The 20498-nt window shown below is 41.1% G+C and overlaps 1 long non-coding RNA gene across 1 annotated transcript; it reads right to left on the bottom strand.

Moving 5' to 3' along the window:
• Window positions 1-14063: 14063 nt before the first annotated feature.
• LOC117560915 lies at window positions 14064-18647 on the bottom strand. Its single transcript, XR_004571261.1, has 7 exons — window positions 18465-18647; window positions 17665-17804; window positions 17336-17429; window positions 16835-16908; window positions 16468-16654; window positions 15311-15438; window positions 14064-15140 (listed from the first exon to the last, which is right to left on the bottom strand). It is a non-coding gene; the product is annotated as an uncharacterized LOC117560915 (long non-coding RNA).
• Window positions 18648-20498: the final 1851 nt, after the last annotated feature.

Below are 20498 nucleotides of genomic sequence, written 5' to 3'. Positions count from 1 at the left end.
CCACTAACGTTTTAAAAAAATTAGGATCAGATAGAGTGCATAAAGTAAGACAAAAGTGTCGATTATAAATAGCGAATTTGTACAACAAAAGCTTGCATTTGACATTAGCCTAAATTAGCATTAGCTAGTTAACTAGTCAATCCGTTTATAATTTTGTTTTACCTTCGTAATCATGAATATATGATGCAGCATATAACTTGAACCCTTTGTCCAATTTGCTGGCTGGGGATTTAGTCGTCCTGCAAATTCGATGAACATCGATAATTTTCAATTTCGGGAGCTCTTGTAAACACCGGGTGTAGAACGTCGCCATTGTTGTTGTACCGGAAACAGTTGGGCAGTACTACGCACAATGCGGAAGTGACTGTGCATGTAGCGTTTCTCGAAGGTTCGTTTTGCTTTCTTACAACGTTACGTCATACTTGCCAACCCTCCCGATTTTCGCGGGAGACTCCCGATTTTATTGCCCTCTCTCAGTTTCCTCCCGGGGTCATATTTCTCCCGCATTTCTGACAAAATCAGATTTACTCAGGACTGTTTCCACTCGGACTTTAATACAGCTACACCATTGTTTGGTTTCCATGGTAGAGCGTCTCTTTAGTAGCGCGCGCAACTGAAAGTCTGAGAGGGTGAGGAAGATAGTCAAAGAACAAGGGTCCTTCTCACTTCGGCTAAATGGATTCCTTGCGTCCCTCACTTGCGTCGTTTCCCTGCGTCTAGTCCAAGCGGCAAACTGGGGTAGAGCCGGGAAGCCAATACGGAAGTGCCACACACTGCAGTTCATATATTGGCCGATAGGCGATGTCTGCAGAAAGGAGCAATTTCCATAGACCCCATGTTAAAATGCCCGATTTTACAGCAGAAAAAAACATGTTTCTACCCCTGGCTCCATACATTTTATTATCGATATAGTTAGATTCCACCTTCATGATTATGGATCTGTGAGTGAATTGTTTTCTAACGCGACCCTTTATATTTATATTAGGTCTTAAAGTTTGTGCATACATTAGGGCGTGGTCACTTTGATTGACAGATACGTGCCTCACTGTCAGCTAACAGCAACTTGTCCAATCTGCTAGGCTACAACCATAGAGGCTACAACGTTAGTTAGTTGTAGTTACTGTACTTGATCCTTTAGCTGTGTTCGTGGTGATCGTGCCTGTTAGGGAATATTGTTACAAATACCAGATAATTAAAATGTCGTGCTGTGCGCTTGAATGTACTAACAGATCTTCCAAGAAGTCTACTTTCAGCTTTTTTCGGTGAGTAAAATGATAATATTATACATGTTAAACCCGTTAGCAGGTGTTTGTGTGCTTGTTAGCTTAGCCCAGGGGTGCCCAACCTTTTTTGAACCGAGAGCTACTTTTAAAGTTGCCAGTCTGCCGAGATCTACCAGTCCAAATAGAGGCGTAGCCATTACTGACAGCCTCCTACCAGGTAAATACACACTTCTACTTGTATAAAACTGACCTTTGTACGATGAATACTTCATAAAATACTGCAGATCGATCCTTTATCTTACCTCTTTCTAATCAACACACATACAAGTATTTAACTGAAGTTACACAACAGTGTTGTTGATACAGAGTTGGAGTTTATTCACACGTCACACTACAGTGGGTAATGTTTAAGAAACATTGAACAGTGCTGCCACATATGACACAGGACAAAAAGAAAAGACTCTGAACCCTTTCTTTGCCATTAAATAAAAATAGTGTTGCTACAAAAGTATAAATTAGGCTTACTAATAAGACAACTCAGATCTGAAGCTACGCAGGAATCTGCTGCAACAGTGCAATAAAAAAGACAACATTAATAGAATCAAACCCTTTTTTGTAGCATTTTAGTAGAGTATAAAAAGAAATGCCTTTAAAATAGGAAGCAAGCAACACTAGTTTCTTAACCTGAATTGATAATAGACTATAATCAATTTAAGTTTGCATTCGTATACCATTTTGTACAATAATTATAATGAATAAGTTCAAACAAACTAAAACTTACAGCTGATTAATAACGGTATCTAACTTGAGTTTTTATTATATCAAAAACCTGTTGAAATGCTACTGTTATTTTTTACTGTCCCCAAAAAGCTCATCGGCAGCCTCCAGGAATGCTTCTTTCACAACTTCGCCGTCTTTGAAAGACTTCATGTGTTTCGCAAGAACGTGACTGACACGATAAGATGCTATGGTAGCAGCCTTGCTCTTGTTGTTGGGCCTGGTGAAAATGGACTGCTGTGCATTTAGCTGTCCTTTCAGGCCCCTCCCCTTTTGGGAGCGTAGGGCAGAATTAGGGAATTCCGTCTCGTAGCGTTTGTGCACTGTTTTGAAATGCCGCTCCTAAATGACCATTCTTCGATAAAGCCACGCTCGCATTGCAGATGAGACAGATGGACTTTGAATTGGAATAGATACAAAAATAATCATCCTCCCACTCTGAGTTAAAATTATATATATTTTGCTTCTGCCATAATTGCGGTCTTGTTTGTGTGCGGACTGTCACTCCTGATGACACAGACAACGTTAGCGAATTAGTGCACTGCCCACCAGTCACGCCCCGACACATGGGGTCACGCCGGCCAATCACAAAGCTTTGATGCGTTCACGTGCATTATTCTGGCACAGGCAGATTATGTTATAGGACATTAACGATAAAACAGAATATTGTTGTTCTATTTTTAGACACATTTCGCGATCGACTGGGAATCTCCCCGCGATCGACCGGTCGATCGCGATCGACTGGTTGGGCACCCCTGGCTTAGCCTGTTATGTAGCTTATTAGCCAGCTAAGGACGTAACCCTTTATACATATATACAGTTTAGTTTATGATTCAGCCTTGGGTAAGACTTTTATACTATATGGCTATGACGCCCATAATGCTAAACGGGAGCAAATGTTAAAAGGGGTGGGCCGCCGGAGTCCATGCCGCCGAAGCTAACGGGGCTGCAGGGTGCTAGCTCGCTAGCGCGTCCCGGCGGCCGTAGCTAGCACCCTGGGGCTCCGTTAGCTTCGGCCAGCGGCGGAGTCCGGCGTTATAACTGGAGATCAAGGAATGCATCGTAACGCGGACTTGGTTCGCCTGCAGCCCGCTGTAGTATTAGCTAAATAAATTATGTTGAGCAAGGCTTATTAAACTGAACACCGCCACAATTATTCTGCTATGTATCGGTACTTATTTTATTTTATTAACGTGTGAATGACAAGCATTAAGAATAATACCAAATAGCTAATTATCTTGCAGATTGTCTCGTTTGATTATGAATGTAACGTTTATATAGTGGAACTACACTGTTTTATCAAAACCAAAGTGCCACGCAGTGACTTGGTATGCATGTATTTCAGCAGGAAATGTGCAACCTAGATGACATTTACCAACACAGACTATATAGAAATATTTGTAAAAGTTGTTCATGCGTTACTAAGTGAATATGGCATTAACCCTCCTGTTGTCTTCGGGTCAAATCTGACCGATTTACTACTTTCATCAATCATGTTTTACATTCGATTGATACTGAGAGCATGTTAGCTTAGCTTCTTAGCCTGAGCTAGGACTCGAACGTCACGCTCGTTGGCAGCAGGTCCCGCCCTGTCCCGCCTCTTTGCCCTTATTTGGAGAAGGCGGGAGTTAGACTGACGACACCGTCGAGCCGTTAGTGGCCGACTCCGCCTACTAAGGGCTTCACGGCAACTCTGCAGAATCCTATGGGTGACGTCACGGACCCTACGTCCATTTATATATACAGTCTATGGTCTAGTCCCTCCCACCAGGGAAGCATGGAGAGACGCAAGGAAACCACGAGAAGCAGGGAAACTAGTTTTAAGAGCAATGGGACGTCCTTGTCACTACCCGATCTGTAGCTCTGCCCGATCTGCAGTGCGCATGTGTGAGATGGTCCGCGATATTGGACAACTCCGGACGGCAACCCAAGTAGGACAACATTGACACAGTGGCTTTTGGCAAAACTCAAAAGGAAAACTCGAGAGAGATGAGTTATTATTATTACAACGTGACTTCACTATTATTTAACAACTCTTTTTATTGGGTTCTTTTATTTGGGGTTAAGTACATTGTCAGAATAAGTGAGAAATGAATTTAACTTCTGTTAGACAGCTATCATACTGAACACATATTTACTGTGAATGTGTGCAAAACTGTATGGCTGTTTGTCTAACAGAAGTTAAATCCATCCATAAATCCATCTATGAGAGAGGCGAAGTCCCTCCCCTTCCGGGAGCCTCCATGGGACCCCGGAAGCGGAAAATTATACATTGAAGTCAATGGAGAGAGAAAGGTTATCTTTTGATCCCGTTTGAATTGTGCCACGAATGACACATATGATGTTTGTCAATTTAAAAGAACATTTTGCAAGTCAAAAAAATAAAAATGTGTCGTAAAACTGTGAAGTTACACATTTTTTTGTGTGAAACCGCTCAGTGAACTACAGGTCTCTGGTCTCGCACAATACGCGTCACCATCAGAAAGATGGCCGTCACGTTAACACATTCCACCTGTTTCTTTCAGAATGAGGCGAAAAGTATAAAACGAGGTGAACATCACTACAAGTCTGGGCATGTTGAGAGCTGTACATACACGAAAGGGGAGTTAGTCGGTTCTGTAAGAGCAGCGGGACCGGCTTTACAAGGTGTCGGTGAGTAATATGAGTGCAACGTTAATGTCAGCTAGCTAAAATTAGCTAACAAGGTACACTAACGTGTTTTGTTTTAGTAACTAGTTTTCTCCTTAAGAAATTCGTGGTCTCTGTGTATGCTGTGGATAACATTAGTGTTCACAAGAACAAGGTACACTCCCGTGTTTTGTTTTAGTTGCTCTTCAGATTGAAGCGGACAGTTTTATATCGACTATACTGTATGTGTGATCTCCTTTTTCTCGTTGTGTCATTTGAGTATATTTGCTGTGTGTAGATTCAAGGATTTTGGTTATCTAGGCACAGCTGTGTGTGACTCCCTCTGGTACACTGGTATGTGTTTTCCTAATGTAGAGAGCATTGATTAATTAATAAACTACACACTGAGTCTAGATCCTGACCAAATCCTTTTTTATTGTTGATCAAATGTTTTTCAAAAATGTATTCATACACATTTAGAAAAATACAATGTACAATCACAACCAATACAACACAAATTACAAAAAATACAGAAAAAACAAACAATAACAACAGATAAGAGGACAAAACTATGGAAAAATAAACCCTCCCACCCCCAGATCCGGACCATCCTTGTATTATTGCTCATTCAATCTATTATAGCATGCTAACAAATGGTACTTACTTTATTTTTACAGATCTGCATGGGAGACGATGGCGCGATGCAGAGCGCTGTCTGTGATTGTGCACAGGGGATGTACAAATGCAGCCGCGCTGCAGCATTGGTAATATTTGCCATGTGGCAGATCAGCTCCACAGATGTTGAGTGCCAGTGGAGGAAGCCTGGCACTTCCAAAGTAATCCAGCCGGTGTCTCAACTTTACCAACAGCGAGAGAAGACATACAACCCACTGGCCAGAGACATCGCCAACTGTCAACTGGGGGGTTGTAAACGAGGCCGAAGGGGTGAAGGCTTTTGTGGAGGCCTATCAAGTGACAGTGTTCGAATCGAGTCTGGTCTCTTTGTGAGTGAGTCAGGTGTTTTGGGAGCATCACCCGATCGACTTGTGCAGCCATCTGCCCTGCTGGAGGTGAAGTGTCCACACAGCCAGAGGAACATGACCATCACGGAGGCAGTCCAGTTACCATCCTTCTGTCTCTGTGAGGAGGGTGGGTCATATATTCTCAAGGAGAATCACCCATACTGGCACCAGGTCCAAGGGCAGCTGCACATCACAGACCGGAGTCTCTGCTACTTTGTTGTGTGGACCACGAAGGAGGCGATCATCATCCCCATCCCCAAAGACCCTGCATGGCATGGAAATCTCCTCCTCCTGGAGAACTTCTACACCCAGCATATGCTCCCTGTGTTGGCCAGTAGAGAGGAAGACATTTAAATAAACATACTCTTAACACCCTCGGACTCTGCGTTGTGTTTCGTATGTGTGATGGGGTGTTATGCAGAGGGGAGGAAAACAGGACACAGCAGATTGGGATTGTGGTGGAGATGCTGAGCAGTTATTTAATTGTTGCATGTAATTATTATTATACTGCGTGCTTCTTAGTTATTTCATATGTTGCTGTAACATGGATCTGTATGTAACTCTATATTTACTTGTTATCTACCACACTTCCTTCTACATCATACACCATCATTATACATGATGGTGTATATAGGATATATATATTTGTATACATATCTGTAAATTGTATAATTTAATTTAAACGTATTTTTGATCTCTCTGTCTATAAACACAAACTGAGTAAGATTGACAATAAAGTTGACTTTGAAAAATATATATATTCTTTATGAAAATACTTGACTGTTGTCAAATGAATCCAAATGAAACGTTGGACTGAACTACAACTACGCTTTTAAATCTCTACGGACTGTTTTTCAGTGGGATGGCAAGTTCTTTAAACATTTATTAGTTTTTTCTCAGAACAGATTTGATTTTCTGAAGTTAATTTAACTTTGCCGACCATGTAAGGTCATCATTAAAAGGTACAATCAATTTGTTTAGGGTTGACTAAAATAATGAAAAACATTTAATTTAGATAATTTACTGACAGAATAAGAAACTCAATGATGCTCTACTCACCTGTTCCCTTTTTATAAAGTGAAACAGTTGAAACGATAGATTTTAGTAAACTTAAAAACAACCTTCTCCAAAAGCTATCAAGGAATATACCGAATACTTTATTACATATTTTTATATAAATAGTTTGAATGATCCATAATTGACAGAAGCTTGTGTTTACACTGACCTGTTACTCATATATTAATGTCTTTGTAACTTCAGTAAACCACTACCTCACTCATTTCTTTCATTCATCACGGTTCAGTAAACTAAGTGATACATGAACCAGTTTAATCATTATAATAACGTAGGATTGCAACTCTTTGAAACTGTAGGTGGCTCTTAAAAGAGCCGTTGTGTTTGGGTGTGCTGGTCTCAGGTCAGTCTAAGCCCTCTCTCCGCGGATGCGGCGGGCCAGCTGGATGTCCTTGGGCATGATGGTGACCCTCTTTGCTTGGTTCATCTTACTGGGGGGCAGCTACATGGATGTCGGTGCAGTCCACAATCATTGTGCAGTTGAAGGCAGAATGAATTTATTATTGACTCAGAATGAAGCACAACTTCATGTCATACAATACATTGACTTTATTTGTAATTGTGTAAAAACATATGAGCATTGATTAGCAAGCAGGACCTGCAGGCAGCAGGAACAGAGAATGGTGATGGATGGAGCTGGGAAGAGAGAAGAATAAAGAAAACAGATCAACTTTATTATCGGATATTAGAAATTCAATTTCAAAACAAGTTGCCGCTCCTACAGTTTTCTAGTATGTAAAGATGATTTCACATGACCTATGCAAAATATCACACTCAATACATGTGTGTCTCTGGGGGGTGCATTGTGCCTTTGATGTATATAAATAATATACCATGACCAAATACTATTACGTACAGTGGAAATCAGGTTGCCAGAGCAGGTCAGTGTGCATGTTCCTCAGGCTCTCAGCAGTTACAGGTGAGGTAAAGAAAATAAAAGAGAAAAAGGTCAGTAACAACACTTTAAAGCAGTGGTTCTCAAACTTTTTCTGTCAGGCCCCCCCTTTGGAGAAAAAAAAAAAAGTCGGGCCCCCCCAACACACATAGTCAGGCTCAGTGGCGGCGCCAGAGACTTCTTTTGGGGGTGCTGTGGGGTAGCTTGACGTTTCATAGAGGGTGCTCAAACATTTAGGGTTTCCCATTAATGTACCGGTCGCTACAGTGGAATTTTCTACTGCAACACTCTCCACACGCACATACACAGTGTTCCCGCAACTGTTACAACGAAGGCTCGATAATCAGCTCACGGCATATAGGTGTAAGCAGGGGTAAAGTGCTATTTTTATAGGTGGTGTGTGGACACATTGAGAGCAAAATGAAGAGATCTATGGATACCTCTCTCAACACCCAGATGAAACGGAACTGGATATTATGGATATTTTACAAATCACCCTTTTAAACTTTATTCTTTTTTTAATGTCATATAGTATTTCATACCTGTTTTTCATTTATTCTCTTATTTTTGTATAACTATAATGATCATATAAATGTGTGCCTCGGAAATAATTGTTTACATTAATGGTGACCAAAACGTTTGAGACCCACTGAGATAACAATGAGAGAGTCCTTTAGTTCACTGAGCCTCTCAGTCTGACAGGAGAGGACTCTCCTCCACTTTGTTGTTGAAAAAACTCCTTATATCCGTTAGCGTAGCTCGCTAGCACCAGAAGCTAAGAACAACGATCTCCGGTACCGGTGCGCTCTCTCTCTCTCGCGCGCACACAAAATGGCTCGTTCCACACACACAGGGACCCAGAGGTAATAGTACTGTACTGTATCATATTATTTTCGAATCAATAATTTTTCAAATTATGATTTTTTTTAATTTTTTTTTTTAATCTTTTTTTTTTTTTTATATAACCATTTTTCCTCCTGGTCTTTCGCGCCCCCCCCTGGCATGCCTCTGCGACCCCCAGGGGGGGCGCGCCCCACACTTTGAGAACCACTGCTTTAAAGTAACAACACTTTGAATAATTATCTCTTCTAACAATTTTCTCTCAATAAGCACACGACTGTCTTTCCAACAAACAGATTGACTCACTCTCACTGTCATCACAATGAAACACGTCCAGAAGAATGTCATGCAAAGCTCCATGCCTGCCTTCGACTCTCCCTGAACTGCTTCCTTAGCACCCGGTGGAGGGCGCAGTAGGCTACTCTTCAAATGTTTCACGAAATACTTACCATCATGTTTGGTTAGTGTTTAACATTTTGGTTTACTTCATGTAATAAAATAATAACTTCATGGTAAGGCTACTAAAAATGACAAGGCTAAGTAATGTAATGCTAACTAACGTGCTCGCTACTCGTCGCTACTAGCTAGGTAACTAACTTGACTATGTTCCATGCACAACATGTATATTACCTATGATATTACCTGATATGTCTGATCCAGCGACTCCTGGTCCTTTCATCAGACGGGAAGCGATAGAACGAGCAAGTGGTATGATCACTTTTGTGATTACAACCTGGTACAAAGCACACAGGCATCTTGTAAAAGTGAACCAACCACTTGGAGCATTATCGCCTGTGACATCACTTACGCGACCCAGAATGGGATTTGTAGTCTTTGTAGTCGCGTATTTTTAATAGTCTTATATTTCAACAGTTTTATGACAAAATGTGACTTTTTTTACATGGAAATGATTGTTTAAGATTGACAAACATAATATGTGTAGTTCGTGGCACAATTCAAACGGGATCAAAAGATACGTTTTCTCTCTCCATTGAATTCAATGTATAATTTTTCGCTTCCGGGGTCCCATGGACCGGAAAGATGGGCGTGACTTCGCCTCTCTATGGGGACGCTACTCAAGATGGCGCAGACAAATCAACTTCCGGTGAGACAGAGACCGAGGAGCGAGGAAATGAAAAATAAGAGAAGTGAGAAGAGCCCCAAGAATCGACAACTCTCCTCTGCTCACTCCTTTCCTGCCCACACATATGCTCCATCAAGGATGGTGCTACAGGCCGCAAGACAGTGCACTTACAACTACAATAAGCATGTTAATCTAATACAGCTCCGGCGTCCCGTCCCCCCCCCACGGTGGTTTTGGAAATGCTCCAGATTTCTGAGGTCTCAAGGTTGGCAAGTATGTATGGAGTCAGATTTGGGTCAATATTCTAGCGCGTAAAACAAGCTACTCACGAGTGGAAAATGTGCTTTTACACGCGCCTAAAATGACTCGCGCGCAGATTAAACCCCCGCGAGCGGCTATGCACTCGCGAGAGAGACAGCCCTCTTGCTCCCTCGCGGGAGTGTCAGCCTCGCTCGCGGAGTCTGTCTACGCGCGCGTGAAAAGTTTCTGACACTTTGGGGCGGAGCCACTGGACTTTGATTGACAGCTGCCAGGAACCCCGGAGTTGCCAGGTTTGATAAATGCCTGAACTACCAAGAGCCGAGGAGTGACAGCTGCAAGATCAGTTGGACGAGATTGAATGGTAAAGTTGTCCATAAAAAACTATTATATTCGTAAGTTAGCAACACACGTTAACCACGAACAGCCTATTAATCCGTTCTCCTCATGTTATTTCTTCCAACGTTGTGGAATTAGAGAAAAGGGGCTTCTTAACGTGCTTTTATCCGGGGTGGAGGGAGTTACATATTAGTTAAATATAACATTGGGGCGTGTGATTGTAGTGGGTGGAGAAATGAGGATATCCATTTTGGAGTTCCAGCTAGTATAATATAGTTAACGTTACACAATAATAAGGAAGAGAGCTATTTGTGTGATACATCGCTATTGATATGGATTTAGAGTGGATATTTGAGACTTCTAAACAGTAAACAAAAACATAACTTATGGGTGAGTGTTTTTAGCAGAGCCATATTATGTCTTTGTGATTCTGTTTATTATTACCCGTCTGTATTATGTTGCAGCTCAGCTGATGTTGGATTGATGGCAAAGGGAGAGGGACTTAAGTAAGAGTGAAAACACAAGGTACGTTTAAAATAGGTCACCAATTTCCCATCCTATAGGTTGCTAGATGTATCTAACCCTTTCTCCTGTCTCCCTCTCTCAGCACAAGAACCCCAGGGGGATTCAATGGAGCATGAAGACCTGCACTGAGACCCTCACCCTGCACCTGAGTCTCAACTCCCAGTTGAGAGTTTTGCAAGCCTCTCCCTGTTCCTTATTTTGATTAAACAGACGTTAAGCTTCCCAATGGTGTGGTCTTCGTTTTGTGAAAAATATGATTACCTCACATATGTTGTTGCTGTTGTTGTCTTTTGTGATAGTTAAATTGCTCCTGCTGACTTGAGCCAGCCATTCTTTCCTCCTCTCTGTGTCAGTGGGGAAACTTTACATTCATACTCCTTTCTCTGAGCGCTTGGAGCATCCCCAGGCAGCACAGCAAACCATGGGGGAGACTATATGCCGGACAACACGGAGGAAAAGGCACAGACAAACTGCATGATATGCTATTCAATGTTTATTGAATTCCATTTATTTACAATGGATGTTCCAAAAACAACACATTTAACATCATCATCATGCTGCTGCTGCTAGTCCTTTGACTCATTGTGCTGTCAGTTGACAATCATTGATATAGGCACCTGTGGGTCTCCTGTCCTTTCTGAAAGTCATAAAGATTACATTAGTACTTTAGATTACTTGTGTCCTCAATTACCAGGGGATTACTGAAACCACCATGAATTAATGAAATGGTAGAAATGAATCTAATCTGAATTTTGAAACCTTCCTTCCCATCCCCTCCCTCTAAATATATCAAACATTAGGATGTGATGCTCCTGACTACCATACAGGTTTAAGAAGATAATATTTGTTTTAAAGAATTCAAAGCAATAAACAACAGGCTCTGTAACCAAGGCAACGTTAGCCTAACATGTATGTTAACAGGTAAGATAGCTGTTCACACTATGTATATTTTCTACTTTCTACGTTGTAATGCTATGTTATTTCTATTTAAGATGTTTACATTTTCGATTGTTTAATTATAGTCTTTTAACTGTCTAATGTACAATGCCTCCTTGTCTTTTGCTGCTGCAGCGTAAACATTTCCCCAATTGGTATCAATAAAGTAGGCTACTTCTTATTTTATCTTAATCCTCAAATATTAGCACATTTTTTTTTAAAACACACATTGATGTAACTACATACACATATCGATATGTTGTATAAATATTGCAAATCAAAACCTTTATTGACCACTAATTACCAAAAATTGCATTTATATCCTGTTATTAATGCATTCAAATCGTGATTCAAATGGCCCGCCACAAACTTCCGGGAACTTTCTGAGTCTCTGAACCACGTGACGATCAAGCATTTTGGACTTCCGCTGTAGCAACTCTTCTCTCTACATGGCGCTGGACCAGCCAATCAGAATTGACCTTCTTGAGTTCTCCGATTGGTTGGTTTTGTGGCACATTTGTAACGCTGTGACAACTTGAGCGAGCGCAGGCAAAGCTGAGCGCGCGCAGGCTGGAGAGGTCGAGAGAGCGGGGGAGAGAGAGCGCGTGCAGCGGTCTGCTTGCGCACGGAGCAGGAGTTTTACGAGAGAACATATATTTCTCTGTGCTCAAAATTTTTCAAGTGCGCGCTCAATAGCATTTTCTATGCTCAACATGTTTCATTGCGTGCTCAGGATAGAGGCAAAAATATAACGCCATAGAAGAGGTGGAGTGAGGTTGAGCGATGGAGAGAGAGAGAGATTGAGCGAGGCAGAGAGCCTGTGCAGCGGTCTGCTTGCGCACAGAGCAGGAGTTTGTGAGAGCCGGCTTGAGAGTACATTTCTCTTCAAAATATAATTGATTGCCAGCTGACTTGCTTGCCCGTTGGTAACGTAGGCCTAACTGATTTATTCTAATGTGCCTGCATCTGGCGCTGAGTTGGGTCCGTGTACTTTTTGTCAGTTTGATTTTTCGTTTTAAACAAAAGCCAAAACACGGAAATACCAGCCTTTTCCCGTTTTTTATTTAAAACGAAAAAACGGGAAACCAAAGCCGTTTTTCCCGTTGTTGTTGTCTGAATAAAAAGACCGATAACGAGAAAACCTAATTTAAAAAAAGGTAAGTGTACGTTTTGTTAGTTTGATTTTTCGTTTGAACCAAAAAATGAGAAAAATGAAAATACCAGCCTTTTTTTGTTTTAAATCAAAAACGAAAACACGTGAAACCAAAGCCGTTTTCCTGTTTATGTTGTCTGAATCAAAAACGGATAACAAGATAAAAACGGTCTGATTTTGGTTTTTGATAACAACTTCATTCAATGTTCCGTTTTGTATTGAAGAATGAAGAAAAGCAGTCCACTTGACCGGAAGTTAAAGAACATATTTCAAAAATAAAAGACACGAGGCTATAATGGCAATGCTGTAAAAGACCCATAAGTCTGACGACCCTTGGCCCCCCTGCTTCCGGCACCCATGCTGACGAGGATACGTTTATTTCTGCATTCACATGCAGATATGCGTTTATAGAGATTAATACAAGTATGCAAGCTCTGGGCATAATTGTATTCCTTGACTTCCGGTTTGTACTGTGTTGGCAAATCCAGTGTCCAGCTTGTCGCTGTGTGACAACGTCATGTTTGTTGCATACCTGCAAGATTGATCTGTGACAAATGTCAGCGATGTGAACAGAACTGTCGCCCTACTTTCACCTGCACCCAGCAGCAAGCGGGAGAACAATATATCATACAGGCGACCCCTAAAACAGTTCACACAGTAATGGAACAGTTGTTAAGCATTATTTTGTCCAACTAGTCTACATTATGAATTTGATGTTTGTCTAAACTGCTAAGAAGCTGACAGCTGAGTTAGAACAGAAATACATGCAGGCCATAATCACTAGACGCTCAAAAGAGGAATGTGTGTGTAGGCAAAATAAAAGACACGAGGATATGCTGTAAAAGTTAAATCCTGGAACCCAGAAGTCTGACGAGGATAAGTTTATCTCTGCATTCACATGCAGATATGCGTTTATAGAGATCAATACAAGTATGCAAGCACTGTGCATAGCTTTATTTAGCTGACTTCCGGTTTGTACTGTGTCGGTAAATCCAGTGTCCAGCTTGCCGTTGTGTGACAACCATAGACTGGTGACAGCGTCATGTTTGTTGCATACCTGCAAGATAAGATAAGAACTATCGCCCTACTTTCACCTGCACCCAGCAGCAAGCGGGAGAACGATATATCATACAGTCGACCCCTAAAACAGTTCACACAGTAAATGGAACAGTTGTTAATTTGTCCAACATTATGAATTTGATGTTTGTCTAAACTGCTAATTTTATTTGTATTTATTTTTTATTTAACCTTTATTTAACCAGATAAAAGCATTGAGATAGAATCTCATTTGCAATGCTGACCTGGCCAAGAAGGCAGCAACGTTACACATAACACAAACATATAAAATACAGAGAACATAACTAAGAAAACAAAAGACAAAAAAACAGTCACTACATTGTGCACATTAGGACAGTAAGGAGCTGACAGCTGAGTTAGAACAGAAAGACATGCAGGCCATAATCACTCGACGCTCAAAAGAGGAATGTGTGTGTAGGCTTACATGAACTGAATTGAAACATTGTCCATTAGTTGATTAATAAACAAGACATTCAAGTCAAAGTTTTAGGCATTTTCATTTGTAGCACGCTGTAAATATGGACTATGAATGAACACATGCAATGTGGAAACACACAAATAGGTTTATTCTCAATACTCATAACAGTATCAGACACAATGACTTTACTGAGAGTGAAGATGACATGAACATAGTTACTGTATGGTACTGAAGACAACATACACTACAGTATATTGCATTTACATATACTGGTGTTGCATTTTGCATTAGCCTCAACCCTCTGGGAGTTCAAAATGAACACTAATCTAGTGTCAAATGTCGTGTATTGGTATTATGATGTACAACAAACTGGTGTTAAAAGTTACAATGACCAATAAATCATTCCAGATATCAGCATATGACAAGTGCTTTATTTGAATGGTGGCATGTCTCTTAAGACTGAGAAATTCTCCCAATATTCAATTCAACCAACATTCAATATTGTTCAACAGCAAAAATGTATATAAATAACCCTCTGTGGCAGTTGAGGTCCAAAAATGTTGTTTGTTGCCTGCCGTGCCAGGCAACAAACAACATGTTTGGACCACACACACACTCACACCCAGTGCTTCAGTAAAAAAAAAAATCTATGTTATAGACAGTTGCTTGCAGAAATGTGTACATGCTTTTGAGTGCTGGATCATAGCTAGTGCCTAAGACAAAGTGAAGCTTAAAAAGTTCATCAATTGCTGCTAAGGAAGTGGTAGCCTCACAGGGGATGAGCTTCTTGTCGATCAGAATAAAGAAGTTGCCGATGGCCCCTGAAGCAAGAAGATATGGTTGGCTCGTGTCGATATGGCTCTGAAGGTGCTCATCCAGACTCCTACAGGACTGAAGGCAAGCAACATTTTCATTTTACATGGCTAACTATGTGCATGTGTGTGTAATGTGTTTTTAGGAATAGTTTATATTTAAACTAGCCTAGTGCTACTTTATCATAGTGACAGCTCTCTGGAGTAGTTCTGGTAGCTAGATCTAACATTCTTAAACCTGCCACATACCTTGTGAAATACGACCAGATGGTCAATGGCCTGAGCTACACTGATCTTCTGGGTTTTCTTCCTTCCCGCAGGCTGGGGTGACAGGAGGTGCAGAAGGAGCAGGATGGATGCCATATCACTGTCCCACTCTGTAAGAAAAGAGAACAATGATCAATTTGCTTTTTTTTACCTGTGACGAAGGTAACTTCGTCACTGTGAACTGACGGCTTCGGGCCTCGTAACTCAGCACTTTAGTGAACCGTTTTGCACTTTATTAGCGTGATTGCACAGTACCGTTTGGCATGGCATATTTGCACATTTTATGTAATGTATACTAATTATTGAGATAGTATTTATTAAAGGATTAAACCGTATTGATTGAAATGTCGTCTGGCAGGTGCTGGTCGGGTCCTCGGCTCCGCCTGACAAGATAGGGGAGTTAGCGAGAGCGCCGAAAGTGCTTATGCTGGGGTAGAATGACAGCGGTTAAGAATAATCCGGGTGCACATAATATGTGGGGGTGTAGACATCATAGCGTTAAGTCGCAGTAATTGCTCAAGTGCTGACTGCGTTTAGTTGGGTTTGTATGTGTGTACTTCTGTTCAGTTATAAGTTTGTGTTTGAAAAGTGTTCCCCCTCCCGTTATGTCTGTTGCTGATTGTGTGCACCTGGTGCCCTATGTTGTCTCCTCCCCCCTCACCTGTGTCTTGTTGTGCTGATTAGAGTGTGTGTATTTAGGCTCTGTTTCCCTGTCTGTTGAGGAGGCAGGGACTGTGGGTGAGATCCTGGTGGCTGCAGGCTGGGCTCACGTGAACAGCAGCAGCAGGATTGAGGCTGTGTATGTAATGTGTTCATGTTTTAATAAATGCCCACACCGGGTTGTATTTTTGGACGTTCTGCCTCTGCCTCCTTGCTTGGTCGGGCCGCTCAATTGTCAGCTTCACATTACCCATCTGTATAATGTCCAACAGTACATGTACATGTACAAGCAAAATACAAGACATGAAGTCTCACAACACAATAAAGTATGGAAAAAGTGAAGTGGCCTGAATACTTTCCAAACCCACTGTACCCTGGCATTCTCCAACTGTGTGGTCATACACTCCCTCCAGCCTCACATAGACAATTTACAATAGGCAATATGACATGATATGACAATGCAGTTCCTAAAACCATACCTGGTGATTCCAGTGATGGTTCATCAGCCCTTTGGTTCTTGGCAGACAACAACAAGCGCTTCAGCAAGGGTGTGGAAGTCAGCATTTCTGCCTGTTGGATGACCTTTGCTTTGAAGGAGGTTGGCCACTTTTCCAGTAGTTTGGATGGAGTTTCTGACCCAAAGAGGAGACTGAAGTCTTGGAGAATCTAAAACACATACAGCTCAAACGCAAGAACAACCATCAGGCTTACAATTTACTACTAATGCCAATTTCACAGGTGTAGATCATCTCCATTTAACTGAAGGTTGCTTAAAACGTCTATCAAAATAGATTTACTAATAAACAACATTCATAATAAGCAAAAGTAGGAGTAATAAAATATTACCAATGTAATATTGTCCAGCAGCCGCGGGAATACTGAAAGGACCCACCTCCTTTCTGACCGTCATAAAAATGCTCCTGACCGAAAAGGACATAAGAGGAATGGTAAATGGACTGCACTTACTGTGTATATATATAGCGCTTTGGATAAAATTGTCAATTCACCCATTGACACAAACATTCACATAACCAATGGTGGCAGCTGCCATGCAAGGTGCAGGCCTGCTCATTGGGAGCAATTCGGGGTTCAGTGTCTTGCCTAAGGAGTAAGGACACTTTGATATGTGGACAGGAGGAGCCGGGATTCGAACCACCAACCCTGCAGTCATTGGACAATCCGCTCTACCGCCTGAGCCACAGCCGCCCGAATGAATTAAACTACCCTATGTATACAACTACAGGAATTCTTAAATGCAGTGGCATGTTATAGAAATCCCACAGCATTCAAGGAACCATGTAAGCCATCTAAAACAGTCTACTTTGATCATAATCAAGAATAACTCACATATCCTGTCTTCCCATGTGGATCTTTGAGCGAGGGAAACAGGGTAACAATCCCCAGTGCATACTTCTCTTTGGTCAGTCGCTGAGGGATTCTCCTGTAGAGCAAAAACAGTCATTTTCAACATTTCATTCATTTAAGTCTAAGAGACTTAGTTTTAGAACATATAAACTTAATGAACTAAATGTATGTAGAAATACAATTGCACCAACTTCATCCACACTTAACCTATACATACATGACACTTTCATGCAAAGCTATAACAAACGGATGGACAGACATCACTAAAATGTAAAACAATGGTGTACATGACATATTGAACATGCACTCACATTTTTGGCTTGTGGACCCTGCAAAGCCTCCTCCTCTTTTCTGAAGCGTTTCAGAGTGCCACTGTAGAAATCGTTTTCACTGCTGCTTTTCGAAGTGACTGAAATAGTATCTGTGCCTGAAGCAGAGGATGGGGATGGCTCTGGAAAATAATGTCATCACACAAGAGATATTAAATATGAATATTGAAATGGTCTTCCTTTGTCATGTCTTTATGTAGTGTTCTCAAAAATACAACAAACCCACTGAAAACCTCCATTGCAAGTATGAGTCCCAAAGTCGTTGTCCACAAGAGCGCACTCTACTTGGGACCAATACTTAGACAGCAATGGTGGTTTTTAGTCTAGCAAAAGCTTAAGAACAAGGCTTTCAACAAGACCCCCAAGTAAGTACAAAATTATGTATTTTCACTAAATCAGTTGAGTATGCCTTTACCCATGCACGTGTCAATCACACCACACATTTGATTCTTATAAACAATACTTTACCTTTTAAGATAGTATTGTTTATAGCAATGAAATGTGTGGTGTGCTTGACACTTGCATGGGGATAATCGGCATACAATACAATTGAGAAGTGTAAAATAGACCCTTTTCTCAGCAGCCATGTTGACATGCTGCGTAAACAGAGATGTAATTTAGGATGTAGGCAGGCCAGGGCCCTGATAATATGCTGTCTCACTGGAATGGCTGTGACACACTAAATAGATCGGGCCAAAATTCATTTGATCTATTACACCTGTGTTTACCCTGCTATGACGTCAACATAGCTGCTGAGAAAAGGCTTTATTGTCGTCACTCACCACCATTGTCATTCAGTTAATCTTTGATGACAAAGCATATTCCACTGGTAGTCAGTAGATCTGGAAATGCGTAGTTGTCCACTTCTGTGCCAGTCTCATCCTCCACTGATAAGATGTTGTCCACAGGGATGGAAAACCTCTCTTTCACTAAAAGGATTGAAGACCACACACACACACACACACACACACACACACACACACACACACACACACACACACACACACACACACACACACACACCACACACACACACACACACACACACACACACACACACACACACACACACACACACACACACACGGGGGGGGGGAAACTGCCTCAACAGTGCATCATGTCCATCTAATGTAACAGTAGGTTAATGAGGGTGGATCGCAAAATTCCCCTCTGTGGGACTAATAAAGGTATTCTGATTCATATGCAGTAAAGTGGTTTACTTGCCTTCAGTGATGAAGATGTCAAAACAAGCTTCTAGAATTTTGATGTACTTCTTTTGGTTTCGGTATTGCACTTTGACTATCATCTTCAGCTGAAGAGAAGAGTACTATATGGGTAAAATGGAGATACACAACATTTGTTATTCCACAAGTTATTAGATTTTTCACATGATGCATCACAACTTCCCCTTCTTAAGCAAGCAAATACTCAAATTGTGTAAGGGTGGCATAATATAAATTGGAACTGTCTTTAGATAAATAAATTCTATTTTATGCTCTGTCCTTTTATTTTTGTATTTTTAAGCTGAGAGGCTTCCATCTGTGCATGACATACGTTTCGGGACCAAATTAAGCACAGTGTTGGTGTGTTGCAACTTGCAACCCAGTCTCACTGCATTTTGTGTTATAGTCAAAAAAGTAATCTATTGATTCATGTTCACCAACACGATTTCCCCATTTTGTTCGTGTCACACAGAACGAATTTAAAAGCAATGTAAATAATAACAAATTGGAAGGAAAAAGAGATTTTAAAAACAAATACAGATTTCAGTATTCTGAAAGACCGATTTTAGAAGCAATGCATTTGTATTGGTAATATGTTTCGTGCCTGCACCAAATAATAACAAATTACAAGGAAAAAATTATGAGGACAAAAAATACAGATTTCAGTATTCTGAGCCTCTGAGCCATTTATTTTCCTCCGACATTATACCATTTCAAATAAAAGGGTTAGGCTAAGGGTAAGATATTGAGTAAGAAAATGTTTTTATGAACCACACAGCTTCTGGTCTTCCAAGAAAAAAAAGATCGTTCTGTGTGACACAAAACAAATGCGAAAATCGTGTTTGTGAACACGAATCAATAGATTAAATGTATGCTGTGAGACTGGGTTGCAAATATTCTTAGCAAGCTAGTTAACATTATTAGCTACCACAAACAACTACAATTATTTTCAAGGGAAATTAACTAATGTTAGCTAACTGGGGAACAAATTCAATTAAATGTAACGTTATCTAGATAACGTATCATCACTCACTGCATGTGTCGAGGCCACACAAGAGGGCTGCTTCCGCACGGAGCAGAAGAACACGTGCTAGAACAGGGTTGCCAACTCTCACGCATCTGGCGTGTGACACACGCTTTCACTCTCAATCTCACGCTCTCACGCTGCCCAAACTATTCTCACGCCAAAAACAAGAATACCGAAGACTAGAAACGGTTTTGAAAACTTTTGTCAGGTAGTGATCGTCTTCTCAATAGAACATCTTTGATAATGTCTTCTAGCCAATCAGAATCAAGATAACGGCGTGGTGTTGTTCCAGGAAGTCCCGACGGAGAATACTTTTGCATTTGCTGTAGTAGCTACATCTCTATACATCGATACAACATTACGTGTTGATAGAAATCAACACGTAATGAAATAAGACCCCACGGTTTGATGATTGATAGGTGCAGGGACGTGCACAGGTACGGGCTAATGTTGCCAGGGCAACGGCCCGTTTGGCCTTTTTGGCTGACCTGCCCCTCTGGAGAGAGCGAGAATTTATTTTTTAAGTTTTTCTGTTGTGGCCGAATCAACATGATAAGCCCACAATT

Source organism: Gymnodraco acuticeps, unplaced genomic scaffold, assembly GCF_902827175.1.
Source record: "Gymnodraco acuticeps unplaced genomic scaffold, fGymAcu1.1, whole genome shotgun sequence".
Lineage (NCBI taxonomy): Eukaryota > Metazoa > Chordata > Actinopteri > Perciformes > Bathydraconidae > Gymnodraco > Gymnodraco acuticeps.
Note: the sequence above shows the minus strand (reverse complement) of the source record. Positions and strands in the feature narration are given on the sequence as shown.